The sequence below is a fragment of the Ipomoea nil genome, unplaced genomic scaffold (genome assembly GCF_001879475.1).
Source record: "Ipomoea nil cultivar Tokyo-kokei standard unplaced genomic scaffold, Asagao_1.1 scaffold3400, whole genome shotgun sequence".
Lineage (NCBI taxonomy): Eukaryota > Viridiplantae > Streptophyta > Magnoliopsida > Solanales > Convolvulaceae > Ipomoea > Ipomoea nil.
In genome coordinates this window covers 362,354-375,360 of record NW_017619828.1, presented here as the reverse complement: position 1 = coordinate 375,360, position 13,007 = coordinate 362,354, and the positions used below count along the sequence as shown (strand labels likewise).

The 13,007-nt window shown below is 40.4% G+C and overlaps 1 pseudogene; it reads left to right on the top strand.

Moving 5' to 3' along the window:
• The first annotated feature begins 6,697 nt into the window (after window positions 1–6,697).
• LOC109171179 lies at window positions 6,698–9,420 on the top strand (annotated as a pseudogene).
• Window positions 9,421–13,007: the final 3,587 nt, after the last annotated feature.

The window sequence follows — 13,007 nt, the reverse complement described above, 5'->3', positions numbered from 1 at the left end:
CTAGGCATGTTGCTGGTCAACCTACTGCCTCCATTCCAGAACCCTACGGAGTGATTCACCCTTCGGAATCCACGAGTGAAGATGATAAGATCCTCGCTGAAGTGTATGATACCCAAGCTCATACATCTACGGATCCGACAGTTGAGGCCACAGCTCATCCTGGTTCCACCACCTTCAAAATTCGAGAGATTAAAAATCTTATTGGGAACTCATCTGCAAATGTCTCTGATTCAAGTCATTCTGCGTCTCCTGTTCAATCCCCAACCAAAGAAACGAGAAGGTCTAAAAGGAAGACTGTACCAGTGAAAGTTGTTGTAGAAACCAGTGATGACAGTGCTGATGTGGATCAGCCTGAGAAGAGAAGGAAATCCAGTGAAACAGTCAAATCTGAAGCTAATCTACCTGTTCAACAAGTGTTCAAGACACTGAGATCGTCTGTTAAACAAAAGGGCCCTACGATGGTTCAATCTGCTACTGTAACGACATCATCTACCAAGAAAGGGAAACCATCCACACGATCCAGAGGCCGAAGCATCTCTCCTGAAGGTCAACCTGTTGAAGGATCTGACACATCGGTTTACCAACCTCAGTTTGTATCCCCTGCTGCACAGGGAAAATGGTCTACTATGGTCAGAAGAGACCTTATTGTGCAACGTTCTGTGGATGAGAACCAGCTAAACTCTGTATGTGATATTCTACCTCTGCTGAATGAAGTAGGATTGCTGAAGATTGTCACTGCCATCTGCCCATACTCAAAGCTCCTCACGTATGAATTCTACTGTAATCTCAATGATGAGATTGACATCTTAACCGGACCACGACCTATGCAGATTTTCATTAGAGGGAAGTGGTACATGTTTGGGCCTGACATGATCAATAAATACTATGGACTGACAACTGTGCAAGAAGAGGCAATCTCAGACTGGAACTTGGTGGCCAAAACTCTTACGGGTGGTCAAATTGAATCTTGGCCTACGGGTGACAAGGATTATCTGCCGAGCTCTCAACTCACTTCCAGATATGTTATTCTGCATCGCCTGATGCTTCACAACTGGCTCCCATCAGCTCATTTCCATACGGTTGGCAAGCATCTGGCAGGTTTCTTGTTTCGAATTGGAACAAAGATGCGAATTGATCTGGGAAACTGGATTTACTACCACATCCCCACCTTGATTCATCCACGAGAGCAGAAGGTAAGGCTACCCTTTCCAAATATGATTTATGGCATTCTTACAACTCAGGGTCTTGAGCCTATGCCGAGTGAAGTGATCAGTCCAACTCTGCTCTATACTGTTGATAAGCGTCTTCTGATTGGAGGTCACATTCGCGATGTTATTCCGGTGACTGCCCCCTCCAATTCTGAACCTGATACTATGGCTTATGACTCGCCTCATGCAAAGGATCTTCAGCTCTCCATTCAGTTGAAGGCAAGAGTCTCTGACCTTGAGACAGTTCACTGCATTATTGCTAAACAACTGACAGGGGCCCGTACTGAGCTTGCAACCGTTTTTCTTCGTTTAAGCCTATCTGAATCTGCTGCTGCTACTGAACCTGCGAAGTCCGACAGTGACGCTCCCTCCAATGCTTGACCTTTGGCTCTCTTTGGCAAAAGGGGGAGTAGTATGTAGTATGAACTCAGGGGGAGTTTTTGTGTTTGTCTGTGTGTACCTTCTGGCCCTGGCTGGGCGATTGCTTTGATGGCACCACTGCATCTGTGAAGAATGATCTTAAATTGTGGTTTGATATTTTGTCTTTTTGATTTGTTTTCGCTCTGCTATGTAATCAGATCAAACTCATGGGTTGTTTCTTTATAATAACCTATCTAAGTTCTTTATGCTTTTGTCTATCTACATAGTCGAGTTATTTTGCCAAATAATAGCCAAAGGGGGAGTTTGTTAGTGTTTTTAATTGTTCAAAAAACCCCATCATATAATTGGCAATATTATTATGGCATACTAAGATAGGTTTAGCTTGTGTCGCCCATCTTTACAGAAGACTGATCAATCAGAAGCAACAACAGAGGACTGACACTGAAGGTCTGTTTTAAGAAGGTGTTTACTTAAAAGCTGTACGTGGTTTACTGAAGACAGATTTGGAAGGAAGATTAGCGTATCTGCTTTGGAAATGTATGGACCGGATCTTTAAGATTACATTCTTCAAATATTGTCCTACCATCTATAATCAAGGGCATCTATGGAAGGAGTGTTCTATCGACGAATCTATAAGTACCCGCATTCAAAGAGAATTAGGGTTATGCCTTTGAGACAGAAAAAACACTCCATATAGTTTTTATGAGATCTCATCTTTGATTTGATTGCACCTTCTCAACACAATATGTGTATGGTGATTATGATGATGAACATGAGAAGGATTTCTGCTGCTTAAACGAAAGGACACTACGATCACACAGTTGTGGGAACAACTGAACAGAGCGTCACTGAAGTGGACTGCATCAGAGTTGGCTCTCCAAGTGAAGGGATTTCCTTGGACTTCTGGATGCGTGGCTCTCCATCTTCAACAATCCACTAAACCAGTGTAGACTAGGTATGTACCTTGTGTGGGGCACTAGGGTGAGATTATTGTTTCTCTTCCTTTGTACATTGGATTATGATTTAGTGGATTGGACGCATATGTGATCGTCCCCCAGACGTAGATACACACTGTATCAAACTGGGTAAACATCTTGTGTGTTGGTGTGTCTCTTTATCTTCTTCTTTTATATTAACTGTTACTCACCTTACTGATTGATCTCATTAGTAAGTCAGTTAATCATATCCGTCAGTCTAAATACAGTAATCTTGTTTAAGAATGAGGAATTGCAAAAAATTACAAAATTTAAGGATTCAATTCCACTTTACTAAGAAGTTTGAAAGGTTATATGACCCGTATTTCATAATTAAAAATGATTGTGATTTTATAGGCTCACTTATGAATACATCATTACTTCATTACTTTATTTGTTCATTACGAGATTGCCCTTCAAGTTTCAGCGTAAACAATTCCCATTAATGCTTGCATATGGCATGACTATTAACAAAATTCAAGGCCAAACACTAACTCATGTTTGGTTATTTCTGAAAAAACCGGTGTTTAATCACGGTCAATTATACGTGGCTTTTTCCCGAGTCACACATCTGAAGGCCTGAAGGTGTTAGCTCTAGACAATGATGAACAATATTCTGTTACTACTACCGATGTCGTCTACAAAGAGGTTTTCAATAATGTGTAATTCGAATCGGTGATATTATATATTTGTTTTTTCAAATAGCACATTTTCTCAAGTTATACAAATCTTAAATACTGATATACAAATCCCAAAGTTTCAGCACTGGATGCTTACATGTACACATTAGCTATTATTTCAACAATTATTTAGTCAACTCAAGCAATTAACATCACAATATATAATTGATCCAAACCATCTTTTCAATTGCACTATAATATTTGATGTTACAATTTATATAATTATATATTGATCCAAATATTCTTAAAATATTTAACAAATGGAGAAATTGCAATTCCCTCCAACCAAAATATTGTAATTCTTGGAGAAATCATTCATGAACAAGATGAATGCAGTGGGAGGACGCTTCGTAGCGCAGCTGTGTTAGCGATAATGAAGTGAGGATTTTAAACAGTTGTGTCCTAATCAGAAGGAGGCATTCCGTTGGTACAACATCTATAGTATATACTACTCCCATGAATCCATCATAGGTTCCTTGCGAACCACTCCTGAAATCCAACACAGTAGTACCCTCTCTGTTCAGAAGTTTTCTCCCAGACCATATATGCATATGTGCAGTGCACCCCTGATTTGTCTGTTCGCGATTGCAATGATTGCCTAAACACTGCTTTCATTTCGCTCTATGGAATAAATTGGAGGGTAATAGGAAGATAGGGCAAGAGTACTGCGTCCCTGCAGCTGCTTTTTTCGCTATGAGATTAGAAGTTTCTTCGGTTTAACACCTCAACCACTTCAACCACCACCAGCTTCGCATTTGGTATCTCATTTTGTACCCGTGAACCAAGCCGGTAGGAGATGGAATGGGTTCTTGTTGCTCGCTTCCTCACCCACAAACGCATAAAGTTTGAAGCCATGCAACAAGTCAAGGCGGGAGTTTGGAAACCCGTACTAGGGGTGCGCCAAATGGAAGTTGAAAGTAACCTGGAGCAAGGTTGCAAAAATCCCTAGGCGCCAATTTTTTTTTTTTAATTTTTAAATTTTTTTATAAAATAATTGTTAAATTCCTAGGCGACCAACCGCTTAGAACGACGATTCTGTCGAATTTCTAGGCGATTGGCCGTCGCCTAGTGCCTAGGCGCGATTTTTGCAACATTGATCAGGAGCTAAATGGTTGATCACGCCGGGCTTGTTTTCGTTCCCTTTGCCGCTCAATCTCACCGCCCAAATGCGTAACGCCAGTAATGGCCTTGACCTCGAATGTGCCTTCTCTCATATCGAAAATCAGCATGTTCTTCTCGCCGGAGTTGCTGAGTGTCTTGTCCAGCCCGTATGCAATCACCGCTCCGTTGGGCTTGTTGATGATACGCATGACATTGATACCGGAAATAACGTCAAGGTGTTACTGCGAGTCGTTGAAGTAATCAGGAACCGAAATAACTGGACTAAATCTCCTCCCAATATTATAAAGCTTGCATGGACTCCAAATAAGGTCAAATACAAATATAAAATCAAGAAATAACACCAAATCAGCTTATTATGGACGTCATATCATCAAGTAAACTAGGAAACTTGTAAAAAAATCTAGGCGAATTTTTTTTTCTGATACATTACAGTATATTACTAAAATGTCCTAAGTATATATAGATATTATTTTTGAATACTATTGACTTTATCACAATGTAGTATTTGTTCATATATATTTTCTCAACCTATTAAAGCACAAAGAGTCAATATCGCCCCCCATTGATGCTCGAATCCATAACCTCCTATTTGAGGGAGTAACTTCACCCCACTTGGTCCTTTACCTATAGCGAAATTACCAATTTGGTCCCGCGTTAATGAAACCTTAACGGCAAAACAAACGGAGGACCAAATTGGTTAAGATTTTTAAAGTTGACGGACTTAATTGGTCAAAAAAATTAATTAAGGACCAAATTGGTAATTACACTATATAGTCAATGGACCATTTCGATAATTAACTCAAATATTTGACTGAGAATAAAAATGGCACGAAAAATTAGACCAATTGGAAAAGGAAATGAAAATTAATAATTGACTCAGAATTAATATGATTCGTTGATATAATTCACTGAATATAAAATTTTCATGAACTCACTGATTTTTTACCATTATATACTTTTAATTCTTCTCTACTATTTCTCAACTTTCTCTTTATTGTTTAGTAATGGAGTCAAATTTTGTCACTGCCTTTGATCTATCTCATAGGATAAGGAAAATATCTATAAGGCTCCGGTTGATGTGTTGTTATTTGTCCAGGGAATATTAACGCACAACCGTCAACCACCAAACACTGGAGTGCTTATTTCATGACTCCATGTTACATATTGCATTTTTACATTTTTTTAAACGTCACTGTATTTTAGTGATATTAGATTAATATCAATTAATATTAATATTTATGTTGTATGTTGGACAGTCATACTTCAATATACATCACAAAAATTTATCACATAAAGAATTTGTTCTCCACAGAATATAATCACAAAAAAAAAAAAAAATTGTTACTCACAGAATATAAAATTTATATTATTTATTTATTAATATTGTATTAATGTTATAGTTGAGAATCAATGTTGAAAAAATCGCTAGGCGCCTGGGGACCGCCTAGCCGCGATTTTTGCAACAATGTTGAGACTTATACTATAATGGATTTGTTAATGTGTCTACATGGAAAATATATATTTGATACAAATAAATTAGGATAGCAAATGATTTGTATAACTAAGTTGCTAGACAACGAGCAAATTTGCCCAATTAATACAAATCTTAAACACTAATATATAAGATCTCTAAACTTTTAGCACTCGATGCGTACATCTACACATTGACTATTAATTGGACAATTATTTTTTCGAATTCAATCAATGATATATCAGAATATACAATTGATCTAACTCAATTTGTCTACTGCATTATATAATATTTGATGTTATAATTTATATAATTGTATATCGATACAAATATTCTTTAAATATCATAATAAATCCATTCCGAGCATCACACGGGTGAAAATACTAGTTTAAATAATAATAACATTGATGAATAATAATAATTTTTTAATGTGATGTGAAATATGGATTCACTTTTAAAAGTGCGTTGAAATTACATGATGTAGAAAAACTAATAAAAGAATTACTAAATTGATGATTTGGAAGTAGACCTCTGGTATGAAAGTATTGCATGGATAATGATAGCCTTACCCATATTTGGATAAGATTTTCCCTTTTTGGTATATTATCTTACTTAGATCGAATAGTTAGTTCCCTGACTTAATTCAAACAAGAAATCGTTTATCCCGACAAATTATCAGGAGATCAGAATGATAATTTTGAAAGGACTGAAATACCTTTATCCATTAATTAATTCAGACATATCACCCTATAAAGTATAAATACCCCCCTCTTCGCTGCGCTCTTCACACTGTCACTACTTCAATCTTCTTCTCCATCAAATTAAATCTCCGTGAGAAATTAAGCAATCAATTTGGTGAGAATGGGAAAGGCCCCCACAGAAAACAACATGGCTGCTTGGCTTCTCGGCGTTGGCAACCTCAAGATTCAGCCCTTCAACCTCCCTCCTCTTGGTATATATATATATATATATATATATATATATATATATATATATATAGTTAATCAACGATTTGGTCCCTTAATTATTAGCGAACTGTCAATGAAGTCCCTCAATCGTTTATTCATCGATTTGGTCCCCGAAAATAATTGTTTTTAGTCGATTTAGTCCCTCCGAACGGAGTCCGTCAACAAGCCGGCGAGAACTCCGATTTTAGCAGGGACATTTTGGTCTTTTCTTCGATCGCCACCACCATAGTCTCTAAAAAAAAACTCACTTCGGCCGAAACCTTGCCCCTGCGTTTTCCGGCGCCGACGACCTCTAACCGGCGATCTGATCGGACAAAAAGGTCCGTCTCGTTGAGGTGAACATGGAGATGTGTGGATCGCCCCCTGATGAATTGGAACGCGAACTAAATCGCGTTACGCCACAAAGGCGTCAACCTCTCTCCGTCAGCGATCCGACGACTGCACACAGGCGATGATGAATCGAGACCAGCCAGAATGGTCCCCGACATAGCCGCTTCACATCACGACCAATAGCGAGACGATCGGTCTTCCTGCCCTCGATCATGTTCACTGACACTGGCGATGGTCTTCGGATATGTCTACAATCCGGGACTTAATGCGAGCAGATATCCGGGATGGTTCTACTTTGTTTCCGGAGGTCCAGGTGAGAGTCGCCGTGTCTCGTCGGGGTGGCCAGCCTTCAAACCTAGAATGTGGCTCCACCACTGACTTCGTGGCGATCCCGGCACCATCAAACCGACCTCATGGAGCCTCCTTGCATGGCGGTAGTCTGATTCCGTCACCTAGCACAAGGGGATCGAGGGTGGCTGCCTCAACATTACTTGGGAGGCCGGCTGCACCCATAACCAGTGGCACCACCTCAACTGTGCGTAGAAGACATCGAACAAAGAAGAGGGCCACCCTGTATGGTGTCCAAGGTTGGTCTAAATTTGGTCCATCAACAGGTATCATGGCTAATCACTCTCTGCATATGGCTCCGGGGCGTCTATCATTTCTTCTCTGTATGCGGCGCCTCCGGAGGTGGTGGGGAGCGCGAGAGGGTGGTGCTGGGGCGGAGGGAGGTGGTTGAGGTACACGATTGGGTGGGAGTGGTAGCCGAAGTAGACTATGGCGGTGGCTATCGTGGCGGCAGTTTTCGTCTCCTTGCTGTGGACTCTGACGAAGATCCCACCATGGTAAGAAGAGGGCTGAAGACAAGAAAATACCAAAATGCCCCTACTAAATCCGAGTTCTCACCGGCTGGTTGACGGAAGACGGCCAGAGGGACTAAATTGACTAAAAATAATTATTTTCGGGGACCAAATCAATGAATAAGCAATTGAAGGACTACACTGACAGTTCGCTAATAATTGAGGGACCAAATCGTTCATTATATATATATATATATATATATATATATATATATATATATATATATATATATATATATATATATATATATATCATCACCTTCGATTTTCAATTTTGGAGTTTGGATTTTGGATTTTGAATATATATATAATGTTAATTGTATGGTGTATTTAATTTGCGTGTTGTTGTGTGGTAGGTCCTCATGATGTTAGAGTGAGTATGAGAGCAATTGGTATCGGTGGGAATGATGTTCACTACCTCAAGGTGATCATCGTTATGTTTTAATTTGTTTATGGTTTTTAGGGTTTTATTTTAATTTTCAGTTAATTGATATAGAATTTGATTATTATATATATATTTAGGCGCCGGCGACAGCGTGGCGTTGGAGCCCGGCGTTAGCTGTTGGCGGTGCAGCCATTGCAAGGAAGGAATTTACAATCTGTGCGATGAGATGAAGTTCTTCGCCACGCCGCCGATCCACGGCTCGCTCGCTAACCAGATCGTGTATCCGGTGGATCTGTGCTTCAAGCTCCCGGAGAACGTGAGCTTGGAGGAAGGCGCGATGTGCAAGCCGTTGAGCGTGGGCGTGTACGCTTGTCGCCAGGCGAACATTGGGCCGGAGACCAACGTGTTGGTGCTCGGAGCCGGCCCTATTGGCCTAGTCTCCATGCTCTCCGCTCGGGCCTTCGGAGCTCCGAGAGTTGCTGTTGTGGATGTCGACGATCAGCGGTTGGCGTTCGTTAAGAAATTAGGAGCGGATGTGATTATCAAGGTTTCACACAAGATGGAAGATGTGGAATCTGAGGTGGAAAACATCAAGGCCGCCATGGGAGTCGGAATCGACGTCAGCTTGGACTGCGCTGGTTTTAATAAGACAATGTCCACCGCCCTTCGCGCAACCCGCTCCGGCGGCAAGGTTTGCCTCGTCGGTATGGGCCACTGCGAAATGACAGTCCCCCTCACTCCTGCAGCAGCAAGGTAAATTTTAATTAATTATTTAATTGTATTATTAGTAGAATCTCGAATGTGTTTTGTTAAAGGTTAAAGATGATGGTTGTGTTGTTGTGTAGGGAGGTGGATATAGTGGGGATATTCAGGTACAAGAATACATGGCCACAGTGCGTAGAGTTTTTGAGGAGTGGGAAGATTGATGTGAAGCCACTGATCACACACAGGTTTGGGTTCACACAGAAGGACGTTGAAGAGGCATTTGAATCCAGTGCTCGTGGTGGCAATGCTATCAAAGTCATGTTCAATCTTTAGAGTTTAAATTGATTAATGTAGTAGATACACTTGACTAGTCTCCTTTTTCCCTTTCTTTTACTTAGGGTAAGGGTACTTATATCTATGTCAATGAATCAAATAGGCATAAAAGCTTAGGTATTTTGACATTTTCTGCATAAAATCGAATACGCATACGCCGTTATAATAGTATTGATTAATTATATTAATAGTAAAATAACGGCCAGTAATTTTAATCTAAATTATTTTCCATTTATTTATTTATTTGCAAAATCTTCTTTATATTCATATTCATTAGCTTAATTAATAGTAAAATAACGCCTAGAAATAATTTAAGAACATTATGGCTTCTCGAATTACAGATTCTTTTCCGTTTTTCCTAGTTTGATCTAGAATAATAATAGTATAGAAGTATAGATTATTAATAACTAATTCTTATCTGAACCACCCAAATGGTCGGAAAAGGTGTTACCGACCGGATTAAGGCCATTTCCGACCACTTTTAGGTGGTCGGAAATATGATGATTTCCAGTCGTGATGGCTTATAACGCCGAGTTGGTTTTCGTTCCATTTGTCGCTCAATCTCACCGCCCAAATGCGTGACGTGCGGCGATTATTAGGACTCTATGTATATGAGTCTGTTTAGAACTTCTTATCCTTGTCACACTGTGACTCTCTACTTCTTATCATTGTCACACTGTGACTCTCTATTCTATATATTCACATCATCTGATCTCATTGTAATCAAGTTCAGAAAATATAATACAATCAGTTCTCATCTGGTATCAGTTAGCTAGGGTTTTGTGATTCATAAAATTAAGAAGATGCAGCGCTGCGATGGCAACCTTAATTACCGTGGAGGTCAGCAACGTGGCTTCGATGATCCGTGTCAAATCTGTAAAGGTTTCGGCCACACAGGAGTCAATTGTTTTTGGCGCTATGATGATCCGTGTCAAATTTGTAAACGTTTTGATCACACGGGAGCAAATTGTTTTTGGCGCTATGATGATCCGTGTCAAATTTGTAAACGTTTTGGTCACACGGGAGCCAATTGTTTTTGGCGCTATAATGATCCGTGTCAAATTTGCAAAAGTTTCGGTCACACGGGAGTCAACTGTTTTCGGCGATATTCAGGGGCTCCGGGTTCTCAGGCTAATTTGGTGTTTCAGAATGGTTTAGTTGCTAAAACCTCGTCAAATTCTCATACTTGGGTTCCGGACACTAGAGCCACAAATCATGCAACTCCGAACATCGCTGCCCTTTCTACATCGGAGAAGTACACTGGTAATGACACTTTACGTGTCGGTGACGGTATGGGTTTATCTATTAGTCATGTTGGCCATGCCTCTTTTAATACCCCTTCTAGATCATTTACATTGTATGATATACTTCACGTTCCGCGTTTGTCTAATTCTTTATTATCTGTTCAGAAGTTTGCATCCGATAATAAAGTCTTTTTTGAGTTTCACCCCTCCTTTTTTGTTGTAAAAGATATCAATACCAAGGAAATACTTCTTCGGGGCAATAGTTCGGGGGGACTATACACACTTTCATTACCTAGTTCGTCTCCGTCAGCGTTTATTTCCGCTCGTGCCTCGGCTTCCACTTGGCACAATCGTCTAGGTCATCCTCATAACCGTGTTCTTAGCCATATACTTCGTTCTTGTTTGGTTAGTGGGTCTCGTGATAATATTCGTTGTCATAATTCTTTATGCAATGCGTGTCAATTAGGCAAATCTGCCCGTTTTCCCCTCCCCCGTGTTGCTTCCTCTAGTTCTCAAGTCCTAGATCTTATTTACATAGACATTTGGGGTCCTGCGCCCACTTTATCTACTTCTGGCTTCCGTTATTTTGTGATCTTTGTGGATGACTATTCCCGTTATACATGGTTCTTTCCTATGAAATTAAAGTCTGATCTTTATGTCATCTTTGATAAATTTCGTACTCTTGTTGAACGGTCCTTTAATTGCAAAATAAAGGGCATTCAGTCTGATTTAGGTGCTGAGTACAAAAAGTTGCATTCTTTGTTTGTTCAATTAGGAATTCAACATAGACAATCCTGTGCCTATACACATGAACAGAATGGTCGTGTTGAACGAAAACATCGTCACATTGTTGAAACTGGTCTGGCTCTTCTAGCTCATGCCTCAGTTCCTTTGAAATTTTGGGATTTTGCCTTTGAGACTGCTGTCTATTTAATTAACAGAATGCCATCTTCTGTATTAAATAACTCCAGTCCTCATCTCCTGTTACATAAATCCCCTCCTTCCTATCTTTTTCTTCGTGTCTTTGGGTGTTTATGCTACCCTCATCTTCGACCATATAATCGTCAAAAGATGTCATACAGGTCTTCTCCATGTGTCTTCCTAGGTTATCCTGAGTCCTTTAGGGGGTACAGATGCATGGACTTACATACTAATAAGATTTACACATGCAGGCATGTCAGATTTGATGAAGAAGTTTTCCCCTTTGCTACTAAAACTTCTTTGCAGGATCTATCTACTCCGTTTTCTGGACCTTGGGCGGAATCTGTTCTCAGTCACAGCACACTTATTCCTGCCGTGTCCAATGATGAGCTGCCAGAACCGCCGCTACCTGCTTCATTCGAACCAGCCGTGGATCCCGGACAGGCTGCCTCGTCGGGTGATCCTGTGGAGCCTGTTGCTCGCCGGCGAGGCCGTCCACGTGGGCGGTCCATCAGGCCCAATGTCCGTACTCACTCTATGGCCACTCGCAGCAACGCAGATGCTCCTCTTTTTGCTCTAGCAGCTCAAGTGCATCCCACGGAACCCACATGTTACTCTCAAGCTGTCAAATATCCTGAGTGGCGTGAAGCCATGGACCAAGAATTCAATGCTCTCCTGCATAACCACACATGGTCTCTAGTTCCACCCACTGCAGGTATGAATATTATTGGCTGTAAATGGGTGTTTCGTACGAAGAGAAAGGCTGATGGTGCTATTGAAAGGCATAAAGACAGGCTGGTTGCGAAAGGTTTTAATCAGGTTCCAGGTCAGGACTTCTTCGACACTTTTAGTCCAGTGGTAAAGCCTACGACTGTAAGACTCCTTCTATCTCTAGCTTTATCATCTGGGTGGTCTATCAAACAGCTAGATATTCATAATGCTTTTCTGAATGGTAATCTGGCTGAAACAGTTTATATGAAGCAACCCCCTGGTTATATTGATGCTAACTTCCCGAATCATGTTTGTTTGTTAAAAAGATCTCTGTATGGGTTAAAACAAGCTCCCAGAGCTTGGTTTAATCGACTACATACGTTCTTACTATCGGTTGGCTTTCAAGCATCCAAGACAGATGTCTCTCTGTTCTATTACTCTAAAGACTCTGCTTTGGTTTATCTATTGGTGTACGTGGATGAAATTCTTGTAATGGGAAGTGATCAAGGTATTATGTTGAAGCTCTTGTCCAAACTGTCTGCTACATTCAAAATCAGAGATCTTGGTGAACCAAATTTTTTTTTGGGTATTGAAACAGTTAAGAGTGACAATGGGATTATTTTATCTCAACAACGGTATATGAATGATATTTTAAAACGGGCTGGAATGTCTGAATGCAAACCCCTTTCTACACCTATCTCTGTCTCGAAAACT